This window comes from Bos taurus, chromosome 1, assembly GCF_002263795.3.
Source record: "Bos taurus isolate L1 Dominette 01449 registration number 42190680 breed Hereford chromosome 1, ARS-UCD2.0, whole genome shotgun sequence".
Classification (NCBI taxonomy): domain Eukaryota; kingdom Metazoa; phylum Chordata; class Mammalia; order Artiodactyla; family Bovidae; genus Bos; species Bos taurus.
In genome coordinates, this window is record NC_037328.1 from 66,746,112 (window position 1) to 66,766,732 (window position 20,621).

Below are 20,621 nucleotides of genomic sequence, written 5' to 3' on the forward strand. Positions count from 1 at the left end.
TTTCTTTTATCTTTTTTAGATGTGGACCATTTTTAAAGTCTTTATTGAATTTGTTACAACAGAGCTTCCGTTTTATGTTCTGAGTTTTTGCCCTCGAGGCATGTGGGATCTTAGCTCTCTGACCAGGGATTTCGCCTGTACCCGTTGCATTGGAACGTGAAGTCTTAACCACTGGACCACCAGGGAAGTCCCTCTGAAAACATTCTTATCTAGCCCTCAAGTAATTGTTATGCCTCCATTCTGACATCCTCTGAGGCTTCTGTGTCCCCAGGGCATAGAATCCACAGTGATTTTCATGGCTGCATCACCTTGTCCCAACCACGAGGCCCCTCCCAGGCCTGCCAGATCTCTCATGAGAAAGCCCTGGGGCCTGGGAATTACCAGGCAGGTCTCAGGCTCTTCTCTCCTTGCCCTCCACTGCCAAAGAAATTCCTAATTCCTCCACAGGGTTGTTTGGCAAAAAATAACTTACTACCTGCCAAGCACTCAGCACTCATGACACAGGGATCCAGACACTGGAACCTTCATTGCAGCTGGAGGAACCAAAGTTCTCTGCCACTGTGCTTGGCCCCATTCATATCACCTTTCCAAGATTCCCATCAGTCACATGCAGAACTCTTCCACAGGAAGTTTGGGAAAGTGGCCTTTGCTCTCCAGCCTCTGGAGTACAGGACGGCGTGCTAGAGGAAGGTGGGTGATGCATGAGCCAGTCTGCAGTATCCACTGCCCACAAACAAAGCATTTTTTAAGATCAAACACAAAATGAAAAACACATCTTGCTGAGAAAAAAATAAGCAAAATTTGATTCCCTTTCATCTTAACAGCTGTGGTAAATCAGAAAGATACGTGAAGACAGAACTGCAGATGGCATTTTGCCATGAAAGAGAGGCTGCTAACAGATAAAAGAGAGAGCAAGCAGGGGCAAGAACTCCAGGGTGGGACTGCAGAGGGGTGGGAGGGCGGGAATTTGATTATAAACTCATTAGCACTGTTGGACTTTTTAAATGATATGCAAAAGTTTGTGTGTCTGGGTTCGTTTAATAGCCTGGATACATAATACACAATTGTTTAACAGTGATTACGACTGGGTGTTAGAATTATGAATGACTTATTTCCTTCTTAATATTTTTCTGGATTTTTTTCTAGGAACATGACTTACAGTAAAGGAAAAAAATCTGCTTCTTAGATTATCAAATGTGATCATATTACAGTCATATTTTTTGTTTGCACTTTTTTTTACTTTTTATTTATAAATCATTTCAAGCTTATATAAATTTTGCAAAAATAAGCAGTCCAAAAGACATCTGTACCCCTTCTACCTAGATTCATTATTATTAACATTTTACCTCATTTGTTGTCAGCATTGTGGTCATTTAACAAAACATGATGCACTCTGAAGTATTTTGGGGTGAGATCATAGGATGCCTGGAGTTTGCTTTAAAAACCACAATGGGGGAGAAAACAGGTATGTAGGGAGAAAGATAAGAAAGAACACCAGAAAGTCAATGGCTGTTAAAGCTTCAGTTTTCTACTCCTATTTTTTTGTGTGTTTCTAAATTTCCATAATAAAAAATTAAATTTAAAAAAACAGCCAAAGTATAAAAAAGAATCCACCAGTTAAAAAAAAAAAATCACACCAAAGATTTCAATAACTTGAGTGGCCCTTTCATCACAGTTTCTTGACTGGTGGATTCTTTTTTATCCTTTGGCTGTTTTTTATCACAAGAGAAGCTAGTACATCAAACACAAACAAAAGGAACCTGAAAGTCTACCAAGCAACTAAAAATTTAGTTGAAAAACAAACCAAAAAAAATTTAATGTAAGACCTTTACAATGAGCTTCAAAAAGCAACTCTTTGGAGCATATCAGAAAGGCCTTCTTGGAGCTTGATGAAACACAAGTCTTCCTGGATCTTGAAGTGATCTATTATGATCTTATCCTTAGTTGAACCAACTGTGGGCTGCTCAAGTTTTCTGAATTATCCTCAGGCAATTGGTTTAACAGATCCCTCTTAACTTTTGTGCCAGTAAATTTTCTTTTATGAATATACTCCCAGGGAAATAAGCCAACAGGCAGCAAAATTAATTAGTACCTATGTGTTCTGGATACATGACCTCTATGCCCCTGGTCATGTGCAGGGAGGCCTGCAACCAGGGGAGCACAGACGCACTGCAGATGCAGACAGGAAAGCGTCCAGACACCCATCACCTGGGGGACGGCAGAGGAAATTACACTATGATCCCATTGCAGAAGAGCCCACCCACACACATCAGATATGACAGCATGTGCATGAGGTCAAAGCAGTAATCAAACTTAGAAATAACAGTAAGGAAGAGAGCAGGACATAGAATCATGTGTCCACACAGAATAACATGGATTAAGTTTCACTGGAGAGAAGGGAATACAGGGAAGCAAAATAATTTATTGTTTGCTTCTTTCTTTTGTAGAGTTACACAACTTCATTGAAATCAGAGAGGCAGGTAGAGAAAACAGGAACAAACACACCCTTACCTGAAGTACTTTAGCTATGATTTAAGCACTAGTAAAGCCAAGGTACAATGGAGTGTGTGCTTAAATGTCACTTCAGTCATGTCCGACTCTTCATGACCCTACGGACTGTAGCCTGCCAGGCTCCTCTGTCCATGGGATTCTCCAAGCAAGAATACTGGAGTGGGTTGTCATTTCCCGCTCCAGGGGATCTTCCCAACCCAGGGATTGAACCCGCATCTCTTATGGCTTCGGCATTGGCAGGCGAATTCTTTAGCACTAGCACCACCTGGGAAGCCCCAAAACTTCCAATGCAGAACAAACAGATATTTAAGGTTGCAGTGGGATGCATGCAAGTAACTGATGAATCTTTGTCTAGCCACTTCTTATCACAGGCAGAATAATGGCCCCCAATTTTATCTGGGACCTAACCCTCGGAACCTGTGAATGTGTTATGTTACATGGCAAGGGAGAATTCAGTTGCATATGCAATTAAAATTGTTAATCAGCTGATCTTGATATAGGGAGAGTTCTGGATTATTCAAGTGGGCCCAATGTAATCACAAGAGTGCTTATAAATGGAAGAGAAAAGCAAGAAAGTTAGGGTCAGAGGCAGAAATTTGAAAATGCTGTGCTGTGCTTAAGTTGCTTCAGTTGTATCCAACTCTTTGTGACCCCATGGACCGTAGCTTGCCAGGCTCCTCTGTCCATGAGATAATTCAGGCAAGAATACTGGAGTGGGTTGCCATTTCCTTCTCCAGGGGATCTTCCCAACCCAGGGATGGAACCACATCTCCTATGTCTCCTGAATTGGCTGGCGGGTTCTTTACCACCAGCACCACCTGGGAAGCTCTTGAAAATGCTACTATATATAAAATAAGTAAGCTATAAGGATTCATTGTTCAGTACAGGGAATAAAGACATTATTTTATAATAACTTTAAATGGAGTATAAACTTTAAAGGTACTGAGTCACTATGTTGTACACCTAAAACTAACACAATATTGTAAATAAACTATATGCTCCAATTTTTTAAAACTATATATAATTTTTTTAAAGAGAGATTCGAAGATGTTCTGCTGCTGGTTCTGAAGATGGAGGAAGACCACAAGTCAATGAATGTAGGTGGCTGCTAGTAAGCCAGAAGGATCAGGAACAGGTTTTCCCCTAGGGTCTCCAGAAAAGGGATACAGCCCTGTCGACACCTTTCTGGACTCCTGACATCCAGAATTAGAAAAAAACAAATTTGTGATGTTTGAAGCCACTGCACTTGGAGTAACTTACTGCAGTAGCAGGAGGAAACTGTTAAACTTACCTTTACTACCGTGTCAGTGGCAAGTGGGCTTTTAGTGACAATCTGCTTTTAGAATTAAATGAAAAGTAAGACAAGGAAAAGTAAGACAAATTTTCTTGTCCTTTTGAAAAGTCAGTATCATTTGTAAAGGGCTTTCTAGATTATAAATTTCTAAAAAGAAACAAAAAGTAAGTGTGTGAAATTCGAATTTGAATGAAATTTGGGAAATGAGAATATGAACTGGTTATTAGATGAAAGTAAGGAAGTATTGTTAATTTTCTTAGGGGTGATAATATAGGTAAGAAAATGTTCTTATTTTTAGGGGATGCTGGCTGAAGTGTTTAAGGGTAAATAAGCACAGTGTTTGCAACTACTTTTAAATGTTTCTTAAAAATACAGATATTACATCATGAGAGACACTGGGCTGGAAGAAGCACAAGCTAGAATCAAGATTGCCAGGAGAAATATCAATAACCTCAGATATGCAGATGACACCACCCTTATGGCAGAAAGTGAAGAGGAACTAAAAAGCCTCTTGATGAAAGTGAAAGAGGAGAGTGAAAAAGTTGGCTTAAAGCTCAACACTCAGAAAACTAAGATCATGGCATCTGGTCCCATCATTTCATGGCAAATAGATGGGGAAACAGTGGAAACAGTGTCAGACTTTATCTTTTTGGGCTCCAAAATCACTGTAGATGGTGACTGCAGCCATGAAATTAAAAGATGCTTACTCCTTGGAAGGAAAGTTATGACCAACCTAGATAGCATATTCAAAAGAGAGACATTACTTTGCCAACAAAAGTCCATCTAGTCAAGGCTATTGTCTTTCCTGTGGTCATGTATGGATGTGAGAGTTGGACTGTGAAGAAAGCTGAGCACCGAAGAATTGATGTTTTGAACTGTGGTGTTGGAGAAGACTCTTGAGAGTCCCTTGGACTGCAAGGAGATCCAACCAGTCCATTCTGAAGGAGATCAGCCCTGGGATTTCTTTGGAAGGAATGATACTAAAGCTGAAACTCCAGTACTTTGGCCACCTCATGGGAAGGGTTGACTCATTGGAAAAGACTCTGATGCTGGGAGGGATTGGGGGCAGGAGGAGAAGGGGATGACAGAGGATGAGATGGCTGGATGGCATCACCAACTCGACGGACGTGAGTTTGAGTGAACTCCAGGAGTTGGTGATGGACAGGGAGGCCTGGCGTGCTGTGATTCATGGGGTCACAAAGAGTCGGACATGACTGAAGAACTGAACTGAACTGAACTGAAAAATACAGATATATACTGAAACGCTCACCAAAATAATAATAATTGCTTGATCTGAGTGGTGATGTGGGGTGTTTATTGCACTATTTTTCTGAGTGTGTAGAAATTTTCCAATAAATGTAAGAAATTTTTTTGATGAACTTATTTATTTTTGGCTGGACTGGGTTTTCATTGCTGCACGCAGGCTTTCTCTAGCTGCAGGGAGAGGGGGCTACACTCTCTTTGTTTCAGTGCACGGGTTTCTCATTGTGGTGGCTTCTCTTGTTGCAGAGCAGAGGCTCTGGGCATGTGAGCTTAGTAATTGCAATCCACAGGCTTAGTTGCACCTCAGTATGTGGCCTCTTCCTAGACCAGGGATCAAACCCATGTCCCCTGCATTGGCAGGTGGATTCTTTATCACTGGACCACCAGGAAAGCCCAATAATTTATTTTTTTAAACTTTATAAATGTTTGTTAAGCTATTGCACAGAAACTTTACATTTTAGCTGAAAATGCTCTCTATGCATAGAACTTTCTTTCAAAAATTAATTGTAGCAATTCAGATTTGTGGTTAGAATGTGGCAAGATAAGTATCATCATATGTAAAATAGTTTAAATGAGTTTCCAGTTAGAAAGCTGATGGGAAAAAATCTGATGTCATCCTATGAATCAGTGGAAAGTTACTGCTGTCTAATTGAAGAAAGTAACCTGGTGGAATGGGGATTTTGGTCTCAGCAGGTCAGAGATTTTCATTTCTTGATTTTGTCAATAGAAGGAATAAAAGTGAAACTTTGAAAATAAGAAATGGAAATTATGGACAAGAAAGTGGGCACGAAAATTGTTCCTGGAGGCCCCACATCCAGAACCAGAACCACTCTGGAACCAGTAGCAGAAGGAAATTGCAAGAAACATGTGTTACCCAGTTTTCTATGGATAGATAGGAAAAACAAAATAACACCAGAAGGAATGTAAAAATAGCATTCTAGCCTGTCCATAGATAAGAATAGAATTAGCTAACAGTAGAATGAAAAACACTTTTGTATAGCTTGCCTTTTAGACTTTAAAATATATATGTGTGTGAACAGTCAATATGGTTTCTAATAAAGAAATACTTAGTTCAGTTCAGTTCAGTTGTGTCTGATTCTTTGCAACCCCATGGACTGCAGCACACCAGGCCTCCCTGTCCATCACCAACTCCAGGAGTTCACCCAAACTCATGTCCATTGACTCCATGATGCCATCCAACCATCTCATACTCTACTGCCCCCTTCTCCTCCCACCCTCAATCTTACCCAGCATCAGGGTCTTTTCAAATGAGTCAGCTCTTTGCATCAGGTGGCCAAAGTATTGGAGTTTCAGCTTCAACATCAGTCCTTCCAATGAATACCCAGGACTGATCTCCTTTAGGATGGACTGGTTGGACCTCCTTGCAGTCCAAGGGACTCTCAAGAGTCTTCTCCAACACCACAGTTCAAAACATCAATTCTTCGGTGCTCAGCTTTCTTTATAGTCCAACTCTCACATCCATACATGACCACAGGAAAAACCATAGCCTTGACTAGACGGACCTTTGTTGGCAAAGTAATGTCTCTGCTTTTTAATATGCTGTCTGGGTTGGTCATAACTTTCCTTCCAAGGAGTAAGCGTCTTTTAATTTCATGGCTGCAATCACCATCTGCAGTGATTTTGGATTTTTATTTGTCAAAATAAAGTCTGACACTGTTTCCACTGTTTCCCCATCTATTTGCCATGAAGTGATGGGACCAGATGCCATGATCTTAGTTTTCTGAGTGTTGAGCTTTAAGCCAACTTTTTAACTCTCCTCTTTCACTTCTATCAAGAGGCTTTTTAGTTCTTCTTCACTTTCTGCCATAAGGGTGGTGTCATCTGCATATCTGAGGTTATTGATATTTCTCCTGGCAATCTTGATTCCAGCTTGTGCTTCATCCAGCTCAGCATTTCTCATGATGCACTCTGCATATAAGTTAAATAGGCAGAGTGACAATATACAGCCTTGACGAACTCCTTTTCCTCTTTGGAACCAGTCTGTTGTTCCATGTCCTGTTCTAATTGTTGCTTCCTGACCTGCATATAGGTTTCTCAAGAGGCACATCAGGTGGTCTGGTATTCCCATCTCTTTCAGAATTTTCCACAGTTTATTGTGATCCACACAGTCAAAGGCTTTGGCATAGTCAATAAAGCAGAAATAGATGTTTTTTGGAACTCTCTTGCTTTTTCGATGATCCAGCGGATGTTGGCAATATGATCTCTGGTTCCTCTGCCTTTTCTAAAACCAGCTTGAAAATCTGAAAGTTCACGGTTCACGTATTGCTGAAGCCTGGCTTGGAGAATTTTGAGCATTGCTTTGCTAATGTGTGAGATGATGCAATTGTGCAGTAGTTTGAGCATTCTTTGGCATTGCAAGACCATCCCCAAGAAAACGAAATGCAAAAAAGCAAAATGGTTGTCTGAGGAGGCCTTACAAATAGCTGTGAAAAGAAGAGAAGCAAAAAGCAAAGGAGAAAAGGAAAGATATACCCATTTTAATGCAGAGTTCCAAAGAATAGCAAGGAGAGATAAGAAAGCCTTCCTCAGTGATCAGCGCAAAGAAATAGAGGAAAATAATAGAATGGGAAAGACTAGAGATATCTTCAAGATGATTAGAGATACCAAGGGAACATTTCATGCAAAGATAGGCTCAAAAAGGACAGAAATGGTATGGAACTAACAGAAGCAGAAGATATTAAGAAGAGGTGGCAAGAATACACAGAACTGTACAAAAAAGAGCTTCACGACCCAGATAATCATGATGGTGTGACCACTCATCTAAAGCCAGACATCCTGGAATGTGAAGTCAAGTGGGCCTTAGGAAGCATCACTACGAACAAAGCTAGTGGAGGTGATGGAATTCCAGTTGAGCTGTTTCAAATCCTAAAGGATGATGCTGTGAAAGTGCTCACTCAATATGCTAGCAAATTTGGAAAACTCAGCAGTAGCCACGGGACTGGAAAAGGTCAATTTACTTTCCAATCCCAAAAGAAATACTTAATTAAGTTTTTATTTAAATGGTTAATTAACGTTAATTTTTATTTGAAAAATAGTTTAAATCTATTAATACAATGAATTTAAGCAGAAAATTGATTTGAGCTTGTGAATTGTAGAGCCAAGGCATCTGCTACCACCTAGTGGACAATAACTGAATTACAGGAAAAGCCCTAGGTGTGCTCTTTCCCTGGTGGCTCAGAGGTTAAAGCATCTGCCTGCAATGCGGGAAACCAGGGTTCGATCCCTGGGTTGGGAAGATCCCCTGGTGAAGGAAATGGCAACCCATTCCAGTATTCTTGCCTGGAAAACCCCATGGACAGAGGAGCCTGGTGGGCTATACTCCACAGGGTAGCAAAGAGTCCGGCACGACTGAGCGACTTCACTTCATTAAAAAAAAAAAAATTCTGATTCTCTGAAAAACTAATAAAACTCAAACAAAATGATAGATGACAGAAGATAAATAACCATGGAAACATACAAAATATTTTTTAAAAATTTAAGCAACTTCTTTGTACATCATTATGCAAATACATTTGAAAAGTCTGATGAAATACAGTCTATCAAAATTGATTCCATGAGAGTCCCATGGTCCAGTGGTTAGGATTCTGTGCTTTCATTACCAAGGGCCCTGGTTCAATCCCTGGGAAGCGCCAAGAAACTAAGATTGTACAACCTGTGTGGTATGGCAAAAAAAAAAAATTGACTCTAGTTGAGGTAAAAAGTTTAAACAGACTGATGTCCATATTAAAAAGTAGAGAAATTTATCAAAGAGCGATCCTCAAAAATGCACCAGACTCAGTTTCAAATGGAAATGCCATCACATCTTCCAATACAGATAGTCCCAATACATTATTCTAGAAACAAGAAAAAGTTCAAATTCTTTTCAAGAATTAAGCATCAAGTTGATTTCTAAGCCCAACAAAAGCAACCCCGGAAAAATGACAGAGCAATATCACTTATGTACACTGAAGTAAAAATTTTAAAATGTTATTGAACAGGATGCAGTACCACATTAAGATAACAATACACCATGCCCAATGAATTTAGCTGGGGAATACAAGGGTGTTTTGTTATTAGAAAATACATTACTATAATTCACTATATTAATAGATCTAAGTAGAAAAATCCTATGATTATCACCATAAAAGCTGAAAACATATTTGACAAAAATCAACACCTATTCCTGACATTAAAAAAGCACTCAGACTATAGGAATTAATGGATATTTCCTTAATGTAATAAAATACATAACCTCAGTTCTAAAGCAAGAGCTTCCACATTACATAATATTATAGTCACAAAATCTTAAGAGAATCGATGGCAAAAGTAACCATGCAATAAAAGAATTCTAAAGTTAGCAGGATATAAAGCTAACATATAAAAATCAATAGTCATTAGGTACACTAACAATATACAGCTCAAAAATATAATAGAGGAGAAAGTCCAATTTCCAATAACAACAACAACAAAAAATAAACTCTAAGAAATAAACTTAACAAAAATGTGCAAGATTAACATGAGAAAAACTTTAAAACACTACTGAAACACCCCAAAATAGACTTGAACAAATGGAAAGATAGTTCATGCCCTTAAATATAACAACTCTCATTAAAAAGATGTCTGCTCTTCCCAATTTATAAATTGAATGACTCTAAACTTCATGTGGAAAAATAAACGTGCAAGAATATCTTTTTAAAAAAACTGGAAAGAGAAGAACTATAAGGTAAAAGTAGCTTAAACTGTACCAGATATTAAATTATGAAACTTCTATAATTAAAGTTTCATACTGGCACGTGAGTAGACAGAACTGTGCAATAGAATATAGACTCCAGAATTAAGCCTATGTACATATGGAAATTTAGAATGTGATAAAGGTGGCATCTCAAAATGACTGGGGCAAATATATGATCGGAGGACAACTAGGTAACCATTTTTAAAAAGATCAAATTGGATCATACCTCAGATTATACAGAAGAAGAATCTCCAAATGGATCAGCAGTTCTAAGTGTAAAAAATAAAATCATAAAAATGCTGGAAGAAATATATGGTGAAATCCTTTATAACCCAAATGTGGGAAAGGCTTTCTATATATGATTTGAAATCTAGATTCAGTAAAAAACTGATAAAGTTGACTATAAAAATTGAGAACTGTCACATCACAAAAAAGAACACCAAAAGTAAAATCAAATGACAAATCACTAACTGAGGGGAAAATATTTGCAACATTTATCACAGATAATGGGCAGTATCTCTAATATATAAATTATTTTTAGAAATCATGGAAAACAAAGACCAAAGACCCAGTATAAAAATAAGCAAAATATGAACACACAATTCACCCAAATATGAGAGAAAGAAAAAGCTGTAAAGACGAGCAGGTTCTTATCCTGATGATTTATAAGCAGAGTTAGAAGTCACCAACTTCTCTTTTAATAAAACAGTGAATACCAGCAAGCTGGAAGGGCTTTTGCTATACAAACACCTTTGAGTGATACTTAATTGACAACAAAATAATGAGTTAGAAAACTGTGATATAGTCTAATAACAGGGTCATGATTAATGACGATTGAAGTCTTGAAAATAGCACCCACTTGTATTTTTAATTTTGCATTTCTTAACATCTGGCTTTAAAAGTGACAAAGGAAGCACTAAGGACTATGCTTATCTAAGAAACGAAGCAAGACGGGGGTAGGGGGGACAAAACCTCTGTTTTTATTTCTAACAGTTGACTAGACAACATTATGATCTCTATAGCCAATGTTCAATGTTAAGTGGTTGAAATTTAATATTGGCTCCAACCATGAAAACCTGTTATACTATAATTCTCTGACAGCTCAGCCGGGTAAGCATAACCAAAGTGCCACTAGTCACTTGGTGGCAATAGATCCCAATGGTCTTAAAGTCCTTAAAGGGTGGATTTGGAAACTAATTGATAAAGACATTTCATGCAGGTCACAAGATGCTTCAGTTAGAAAGGTTAGCAAAATCCTGAATATCCTTTAAAAGGGCATTAGAAGGAAATAAAACATATCCTATCTTTGTTAAAAACAGTTATGGGTACATTCTAGAACATCCTACTAGGAAAGATCTTTAGAGCTAGAAGAGGTTTAAAGGGAGACGAGAACTGTCAACAAAGTAATAACTAAAAAGATATAGACTGAAAAGAAGTATTATGAGTAATATTAAGAGCCTACTTACTGTTTAGCCATCTGAGCAAGCCACTTCCCCTGTCTTGGCCTCATTTTCTGTGCCTGAACACTGAGCTACATCAGGGGTCAGCAAATTTCCTGTAAAGTGTCAGATAATACATGTTTTAGGCTTTGTGGGCGACTCATTGTCACAGCCACTCAACTCTGTCACTGTAGCACAAAAGCAGCAATAGACATTACACACAAAAAAATAAGCATGGCTTGTGTCCTCATAAAACTTTATTTATGGACACGAAAATTTGGATTTTGCATAGTTTTCACATGTTATGAAATATTCTTCTTCTTCTGATTTTTTGTTTTCAACTGTAGTTTGCTGACTACAAACTGGGCTGGGCTGGGCTGGGCTGGAGGATCCCTGAGCTCCCTTCCTGGTCTGTGTCTCTGTTGATTCAACTGCTCTTGAGTCCCTACTTACCTAACACTGGGGTTATATCTCTCTTACACCTTCTTGTACCTTCTTTTGCAACCTAAAGCAGTTTCTCAAGCTTTATTTACTCACATCCCATTAGATAAGAATTAGAAAGATGTCATATCACATGTGGGCTTCCCTGGAAGCCCAGCTGGTAAAGAATCTGCCTGCAATGCAGGAGACCCCTGGGTCAGGAAGATCCCCTGGAGAAGGGATTGGCTACCCCAACTGGGGTACCCACTCCATTGGCTACCCACTCCAGTATTCTTGGGCTTCCCTGCTGACTCAGATGGTAAAGAATCTGCCTGCAATGTGGGAAACCTGGGTTCAATCCCTGAGTTGGGAAGATCCCCTGGAGGAGAGCATGTCAACCCAATCCAGCATTCTTGCCTGGAGAATCCCCATGGACTGAGGAGCCTTGTGGGCTACAGTCCATGGTGTCACAAAAAGCTGGACATGACTGAGCAACTAAGCACAGCACGTACCATATGTAGCTCAAGATATTTTAAATGTAGCTATTTTTGGTCCTCCAAACATACACAAATATGGGTTTTCAACTTTGCATGTCCTTCCTCTCAACTCACCACATGGAGATTCCCAGGCTTGTCCTCGTGCATTTGAAAATCACTGCCTTACAATCTCTTGGACTTGAAAACTCCCAGTGGGAAAGCCCCCTAAAAGCTTCACTTCTCTTTTCTGCTGGAAAAGAACATCAGTTTTCCACGAACTCCGATGTAAGGGAGGTTGGCTAACTTAAGCTTACTTTGTGAACCAGAGAGTTGCAGGTAAGACATGGACTTGACTACAACTTAGTCCTTTCTTCCTCGTGGTCAGAATCCACAACATAAGTGAAAGCAAGGGTTTCTGCATTTATCCCTCTTTCCACTTCCCCTAAGACCATGAGACAAGATCTAATCAGCTTGATGACCATGTAACTGGTTATAATTGCTATCAATACAAGAATAAAATTTAGGGAATGTACAGTGATGGTCCATCTGTATAAAACGTCTTTAAATTGTTGAGAAAGAGAAAAAAGTTAGCTGCTTTTAGATGTCCAAGCTGGTTTTAGAAAAGGCAGAGGAACCAGAGATCATATTGCCAACATCTGCTGGATCATCGAAAAACCAAGTGAGTTCCAGAAAAACATCTATTTCTGCTTTACTGACTATGCCAAAGCCTTTGACTGTGTGGATCACAATAAACTGTGGAAAATTCTGAAAGAGATGGGAATACCAGACCACCTGACCTGCCTCTTGAGAAACATATATGCAGGTCAGGAAGCAACAGTTAGAACTGGACATGGAACAACAGACTGGTTCCAAAGAGGAAAAGGAGTACGTCAAGGCTGTATATTGTCAGCCTGCTTATTTAACTACTATGCAGAGTACATCATGAGAAACACTGGGCTGGAAGAAGCACAAGCTGGAATCAAGATTGCCAGGAGAAATATCAATAACCTCAGATATGCAGATGACACCACCGTTATGGCAGAAAGTGAAGAGGAACTAAAAAGCCTCTTGATGAAAGTGAAAGTGCAGAGTGAAAAAGTTGGCTTAAAGCTCAACACTCAGAAAACTAAGATCGTGGCATCTGGTCCCATCACTTCATGGGAAATAGGTGGGGAAATAGTGTCAGACTTTATCTTTTTGGGCTCCAAAATCACTGCGGATGGGGATTGCAGCCATGAAATTAAAAGATGCCTACTCCTTGGAAGGAAAGTTATGACCAACCTAGATAGCATATTCAAAAGCAGAGACATTACTTTGCCAACAAAGGTCCGTCTAGTCAAGGCTATGGTTTTTCCAGTGGTCATGTATGGATGTGAGAGTTGGACTGTGAAGAAAGCTGAGCACCGAAGAACTGATGTTTTGAACTGTGGTGTTGGAGAAGACTCTTGAGAGTCCCTTGGACTGCAAGGATATCCAACCAGTCCATTCTGAAGGAGATCAGCCCTGGGATTTCTTTGAAAGGAATGATGCTAAAGCTGAAACTCCAGTACTTTGGCCACCTCATGCGAAGCGTTGACTCATTGGAAAAGACTCTGATGCTGGGAGGGATTGGGGGCAGGAGGAGAAGGGGATGACAGAGGATGAGATGGCTGGATGGCATCACCAACTCGACGGACGTGAGTTTGAGTGAACTCCAGGAGTTGGTGATGGACAGGGAGGCCTGGCACGCTGCGATTCATGGGGTCGCAAAGAGTCGGACACAACTGAGCGACTGAACTGAACTGAAGGAGTTATTTGGCCAATTAAACCAGGTTAAAAGACTCCAAATAGAAGTTTTCTACTGGGAATTTACCAGATAATCTTACCTGTAATGTTCTCTATCCAATCCTTATCACAAAGCTGGTTATGAGTAATGTTATTTTTGCAAGACAGCCAGAGAGAGTGGAGCTCAGGCTCTTAAAACCCCAAGACTGACTCACAGATCATGTCAGAACAATAGAGACCCTGATAAGTCACTATTTGACTTCACTGAATTATAAAACACATTAATGCACACTGAACATTAATAAAAATTAAAGCATATTTTAAAGTTCTAAAGCTTCTGATTATTATAAATTAATTAAGTACCCAAATCACTGATTCATTCCCTTGAAATAGTGAAGGAATGTCAGATACTTTTAAAATAACTTCATGATATTATCAGATTTTATGTGGCTTATGTCCTACAATTCTGCCCCATAAAAATATATGCCAGGATTTGAAGCAATGTAGCTAAGAATGACACTGTTTCCCATTAGTTAGGATTTTGGAACTTTTTATTAATTTTTACAGAAAGTAAAAAAACAAATGAGTGGATATAAATTTCAAACCATAAGCCCAAATATCAAAGGAAATATAACTTGAGTTTCTGTATTTCTATTTCTACTTTGAGCTCTCATCTGATAGAGCAACAGCCTTAGCTCTCTGGGGGCTCCCCTTTCTTACTTTGGGTTGTGCCATTGTTCTAGAGCCTTATATAACAACAAAGGTGGGGGAAGAAGGGTCACCATCTGGCTCCAAGTCTCAAGCAGAGCTGTCCACCATTCCAGTCAGCCTGCCCCTCTGCTGCCACCCCGCCCCTGGGCACACGGATCTCTGCAAGGCTGCCTAGCATCCCACATGCCTGAAAGCAGCTTGAAGTTACTTCCTCTTTTGGGTTTTGCTACCACGGTCCTTTACTCCAGACCCCTGAGATCTCTGTTCATTGATCACTTCCCTTCCCCTTGGCCAGGACAACTTTTTCAAGTCCCCCTTAGGTTTCAGACAAATGCCTTGTCTACCTCTCCCTGTTCTGGAATGTAACCTCTTAGAAACAGAAGCCAGAAAGTCTAGCAGACTTCTGCTTTCTGCCACGGAACATCCCTTCCTTAGGACAATGAGGACAGGGTGGCCATTAGTTTGAATGGGCAAGGGAAATGTATAAGAGCAAAAATACAGACAAGTATCTGAAATACTATCTGACCATTGTTTTATTTTTAAGTATTTACATAGGCTCTTACATGCCTTGCTTGCACAAGTTTTGTATCTCTCATTATCCCATTTACTGAAATAAGTTTGCAAGTTTACTTTCTACTTCCAATGCCATTTTTCTCAATTGAATATCCTCTCTACTTTGGCCCTGTATTTCCCTAATACCAAGCATCCTGGGACTTAAAAGTATAAACTAAACCCAACCCAAGAAATCAGGGCATCTGATCATCTTCACTAAAGAAACTGAAATGCTAGCATCCTCTAGTCAATAAACATACATGGGCAGAAGTTTATACTGAACAATGTTTATGCAGCATTAATTATATAGGCAGAAAATGGAAATGACCTAAATGCTCAATAATGGAGAATTGTTTAAATAGAGGAATCACATGATAAAATTCTATGAAGCTATTAAATCTCAAGTTGTAGAAGAATATGTGATAATATAGAAAAATAGTCACCAAAATAATAAAGGCAATATGAACTGTACAATCACAATTTTGTAAAGTACGCACTTAAATAGAGCCCATTTAAGGCTCTATTTAAGGAAAAAGGCTGGAAAGTTAAAAGGGATCTGTGTTCTGGGACTGTGAATGGTATTATTAACAATAATTATTTTCTTTCCACATTTTAAAATATTTCTACAACTCACATATGTTGTTTTCCTAACCAGATAAATAATGTTACTCAAAAAACTGAAAACATTTATTGAGCTTATGATTTGTGCACCAAGCATATGCTATACCTCAATAAAAAGATTTTAAAAAATAACAAAGATCTTTAACAAGAATAAGAAAGAAAAGAAACATCTCCTGAGATCATCTCAGCCCTGTTTGGGCTTCCTTTCTCACCAAAGAAATCTTGTACTAATTAAATTTCTTGGCTGTCCCATGGAAAACAAGCTCCTGGTTATTTTTTAAATTTTCATATATTACTGTGCTTAAGAAAAATATTTTGCAAACCATAGCTGGCAAAGTTGGCAAAGTGAAAGTCGCTTAATTGTGTCCGACTCTTTGAGACTCCATGAACTTAGTCCATGGAATTCTCTAAGCCAGAATACTGGAGTGGGTAGCCTTTCCCTTCTCCAGGGGATCTTTCCAACCCAGGGCAAACCATATGTACAGTAATTACTGATCCAAAGAGGAAATTGTCCTGTCTCTTCACAACTGACTGCAGAACCAGGAAGTAATCAAAATATGTCATACAGGTTATGTATGTCCTGGTTCACAGGTTAAGTGAGTCATCAAGAGCTTGTTGGGTAAAAATCCAGTCTGACTACTTGTTCTGGACTTCCTAGCTCCTGACTCTACCCTCAGAGCTCTGGTCGGGCTGTCAGACAGCCTCACCCTCTTGCTCAGGCTTGCAGAGCAGAGGATGAGCAGTGATGTTCCCAAGGAGGAGTGGTGCTGGGCTGAGACATGTCTGGTGAAGAATGATGGATGTGGAGGATAAGAACCTGTTTTGCCAAATCTGGGCCTGACTTCACCTATAAGCACCTTTTTTTTTTTCTAGCTGAATCATTTATTAGCTCCATTTGGGTAGTTTCTGTCAATCAGTGATGCCATCCTCTGATGTCTTCTGCTTGGTTTCAGGGTTGCTGCGTAACCAGAGTGGTGGAGGGGGATGATTTCTACGACTTGTGTAAGAACTGGCTAATGTTCCTTTAACTGATCTCTGACACTGAATCTTCAGAGAAAGCCTCAAAATTACATTCTGAGTCCCTGAGCTTCCCAGGTAGCACAGTGGTAAAGAATCTCCCTGCCAATGTAGGAGACACAAAGAGAAGTGGGTTCAGTCCCTGGGTTAGGAAGATCCCCTGGAGAAGGAAATGGCAACCCACTCCAGTATTCTTGCCTGGGAAATCACATGGACAGAGGAGCCTAGTGGGCTACAGTCCATGGGGTCACAAAGAGTTGGATACAACTGAGCATACACACATATCACCTCTAGGTCTAAGTGACTTTTAATTAAGTTAGTTTAACTTGTAGGATTTTAACCATCCTCAATTCATTCATTCAACTATTTATTGAATGCCTGGAATGTGTAAGACGCTATGCTAGGCACTGGGGATGATCTGGTGAACAAGAGACAGGTCCCTGCTTATGAAGCTTATGGTTTAGCTAGAAGCACAGACCAAAAAACAAAAGCAAAGCCAACAATCTGCCAAAAGCAAAACCAGCAATTCCAATACACTGTGCTAAGAGTTCTGATGGAGAAGTTACAATCATAATGTACCATAGGAGTATACAGTCGGCAGTAGGGAGAGAAGAAGCTGGGGAGGGGAGGGGAAGTTGGTGGGGGGAGAAGTTAGAGGAGGTTACGTCCCAAGGGCTTAGGTCTTGTGTTAGTTTTCCAGCGCTGCCACACGCAGGACTACAGATAAGATGGCTTAACAGCAGAAATGCGTTTTCTCTCCTTAGCTTGTAGATGTCCACCTTATTTTTCTTCACATGGTCTTCCCTCTGTATGTTTGAATCCTAATTTCCTCTTCTTATAACGACACCTTGAGAGCTTGTTTGGAAGTTCTAGCAGGGGAGCACAGCTACTCCTATACCCTTGACAGAAGACCAGTCCTCCTCTATCAGGGATGGTGGGCTTCCCTGGTGGCTCAGATGGTAAAGAATCCACCTACAATGCAGGAGACCTGGGTTCGATCCCTGGGTTGGGGAGGTCGGCTGGAGGAGGGCATGGCAACCCACTCCAGTATTCTTGCCTGGAGAATCCCCATGGACAGAGGAGCCTGTCCAGTCTGTGGGGTCACAAAGAGTCACACACAACTGAGTGACTAGCCACATACATAAGGACACCAGTCATATTGGATTAAGGACCACCCTAATTACCTCACTTTAACTTAATTACCTCTTTAAGGATGCTCTCCCCAAATACAGTTGCATTCTGAGGCACTAGGGACTAGGACCTCGCATGAATTTTGGAGGACACACTTTGGCCCAAAAAAGGCCTGAAGGATAAAGAGGTATCAGCCAGCCAAATGGAATCACAGGAAAAGGCTTTCAACACGAGCAGAGAGGCAACAGGGAAGGCACTCGAGAATTTAACAGGAGCCAGATCAGAAAGGGCTTGTGACAACTGTGTTCTAAGGACAATGGAATGCTATCAAAGGGTTTTAATTAAGGAAACAATATGATTTTGTGTTTTGTCCCTAGCAACTAATCCTCCCTTAGAGATGCCAACTTTTAGTGTAATCACCTCACTTTTGATTCAATTGTTTTTTCTTCTTGCCCTTATTTTTCTTCCCTCCTCTATTCCCTGGCTTCTCAGTTACAAATGGTACACGTTTATCTCATTGATATGTTGTAAGGACTTGGCCTGGCTGATTGGAATCCTTTTTAGAATATTGCAGGATGGAATAGAGAATCAATTCAAGATGGAAAATTGAAGGCTGTGGTTAGGGTTGTATGAATTATATTTAAACGCAGATATGTAAGGAATGACAACCAAGGCCAAACAAGGGTTCTATTTGCCATTTCTAAACATGCTTCAGTTGTTCCACAGGTTTTTCAGTTCTGACCTGCTTCCTGGCTCATCCTCAGTTGCAGCTCAAGACAGATATTGCCAAGGCTCTGGCTACCCTTCGTTGTCAGGGGTGCCCTGGTTTTCTTGCCATTAAGTTGTCAATCTCTCTAGAGTCCAACCATTTTCTGTATGAAAACACAGAAAATATCTTCAGCTTATCCAGAAAGTATAAGCCTAGCTTATCCATATGATGAGAAGAAAAGGAAAACAAGAAAAGAAGAATGTGACCCTTACCATTCTTGTACATGTGAAACTATGTGTTATTGTTCAGTTCAGTTCAGTCGCTCAGTCGTGTCCGAGTCTTTGCGACCCCATGAATCGCAGCACGCCAGGCCTCCCTGTCCATCACCAACTCCCGGAGTTCACCCAAACTCATGTCCCTTGAGTCGGTGATGCCATCCAGCCATTTCATCCTCTGTTGTCCCCTTCTCCTTCCCTCAATCCTTCCCAGCATCAGGGTCTTTTCCAATGAGTCAACTCTTCGCATGAGGTTGCCAAAGTATTGGAGTTTCAGCCTCAACATCAGTCCTTCCAATGAACACTCAGGACTGGTCTCCTTTAGGATGGACTGGTTGGATCTCCTTGCGGTCCAAGGGACTCTCAAGAGTCTTCTCCAACACCACCGTCAAAAGCATCAATTCTTCAGCACTCAGCTTTCTTCACAGTCCAACTCTCACATCCATACACGACCACTGGAAAAACCATAGCCTTGACTAGACGGACCTTTGTTGGCAAAGTAATATCTCTGCTTTTGAATATGCTATCTAGGTTGATCATAACTTTTCTTCCAAGGAGTAAGCGTCTTTCAATTTTATGGCTGCAATGACCATTTGCAGTGATTTTGGAGCCCAAAATTAAAGTCTGACACTGTTTCCACTGTTTCCCCATCTATTTCCCATGAAGTGATGGGACCAGATGCCACCATCTTCATTTTCTGAATGTTGAGCTTTAAGCCAACTTTTTCACTCTCCTCTTTCTCTTTCATCAAGAGGCTCTTTAGTTCTTCACTTTCTGCCATAATGGTGGTGTCATCTGCATATCTGAGGTTATTGATATTTCTCCCGGCAATCTTGATTCCAACCTGTGCTTCTTCCAGCTCAGCGTTTCTCATGATGTACTCTGCATATAAGTTAAATAAGCAGGGTGTTATCATTAGGGAGATACAAATAAACAGACAGACACCAGAAGGTGTTACAGCCTGCTGGCAAAGTGATTGACTGGATTTTCTCTTTCTTTAGGGTTTTTAAAATTATTTAAACTAGTAGTTAAGGGCTTCCCAGGAGACCTGGGTTTGATCCCTGGGTCAGGAAGACCCCCTGGAAAAGGAAATGACAACCCACTCCAGTATTCTTGCCTGGAGAATTTCATGGACAGAGGAGCCTGGCATGCTACAGTCCATGGGGTTGCAGAGTCAAACACAACTGAGCTACTAACACACATAAACTGGTAGTTAAGTCTAGTCCCAGTCCTATGCTTAACAAGCACTGTGAACTCAAAGTGAGCTGCAATTTCAACTAAAAAATGGAAAACTTGACCAAGACATGTTCGGTCAATGATGTTCAAGGACTTCAGATGTCTGTGTTGGATGGTTGACCCCTTCTCCCAAAAGGAAATCGGGAGACCTATGAATTTTCTCACATGTTTGCTGGGCAGATGCTGTGTTTGATAACCTAGGAAATACAGTGGGTAGCAGCCAAAACAGTGTTTGTCATAGAAGAGATTGCAATCAGATTGTGGAGAATATAAACAAAATATGTGTTAATACCTGAAATAACAGGAATATATAGTGCCAACCCAAACCTAAGGGGAACCAGAAAGCTCTGGATGGTGTGGTTTTTGAAAACAGTGTGTGCATGCTAAGTTGCTTCAGTTGCATCCGAATCTTTGTGACCTATGGACTGTAGCCCACCAGGCTCCTCCATCCATGGGATTCTCCAGGCAAG

The 20,621-nt window shown here is 40.3% G+C and overlaps 1 long non-coding RNA gene across 1 annotated transcript in view; it reads right to left on the minus strand.

The window, feature by feature from the left end:
- The window catches only part of LOC132342118 (uncharacterized), a 212,478-nt gene extending 201,102 nt beyond the window's left edge, over positions 1–11,376 (minus strand). The window contains exons 1-2 of the long non-coding RNA XR_003034245.2: positions 11,267–11,376; positions 10,027–10,069 (exon numbers count right to left, since the gene is read on the minus strand). This is a non-coding gene — a long non-coding RNA (uncharacterized lncRNA). The remainder of the gene's footprint in view (positions 1–10,026; positions 10,070–11,266) is intronic.
- Positions 11,377–20,621: the final 9,245 nt, after the last annotated feature.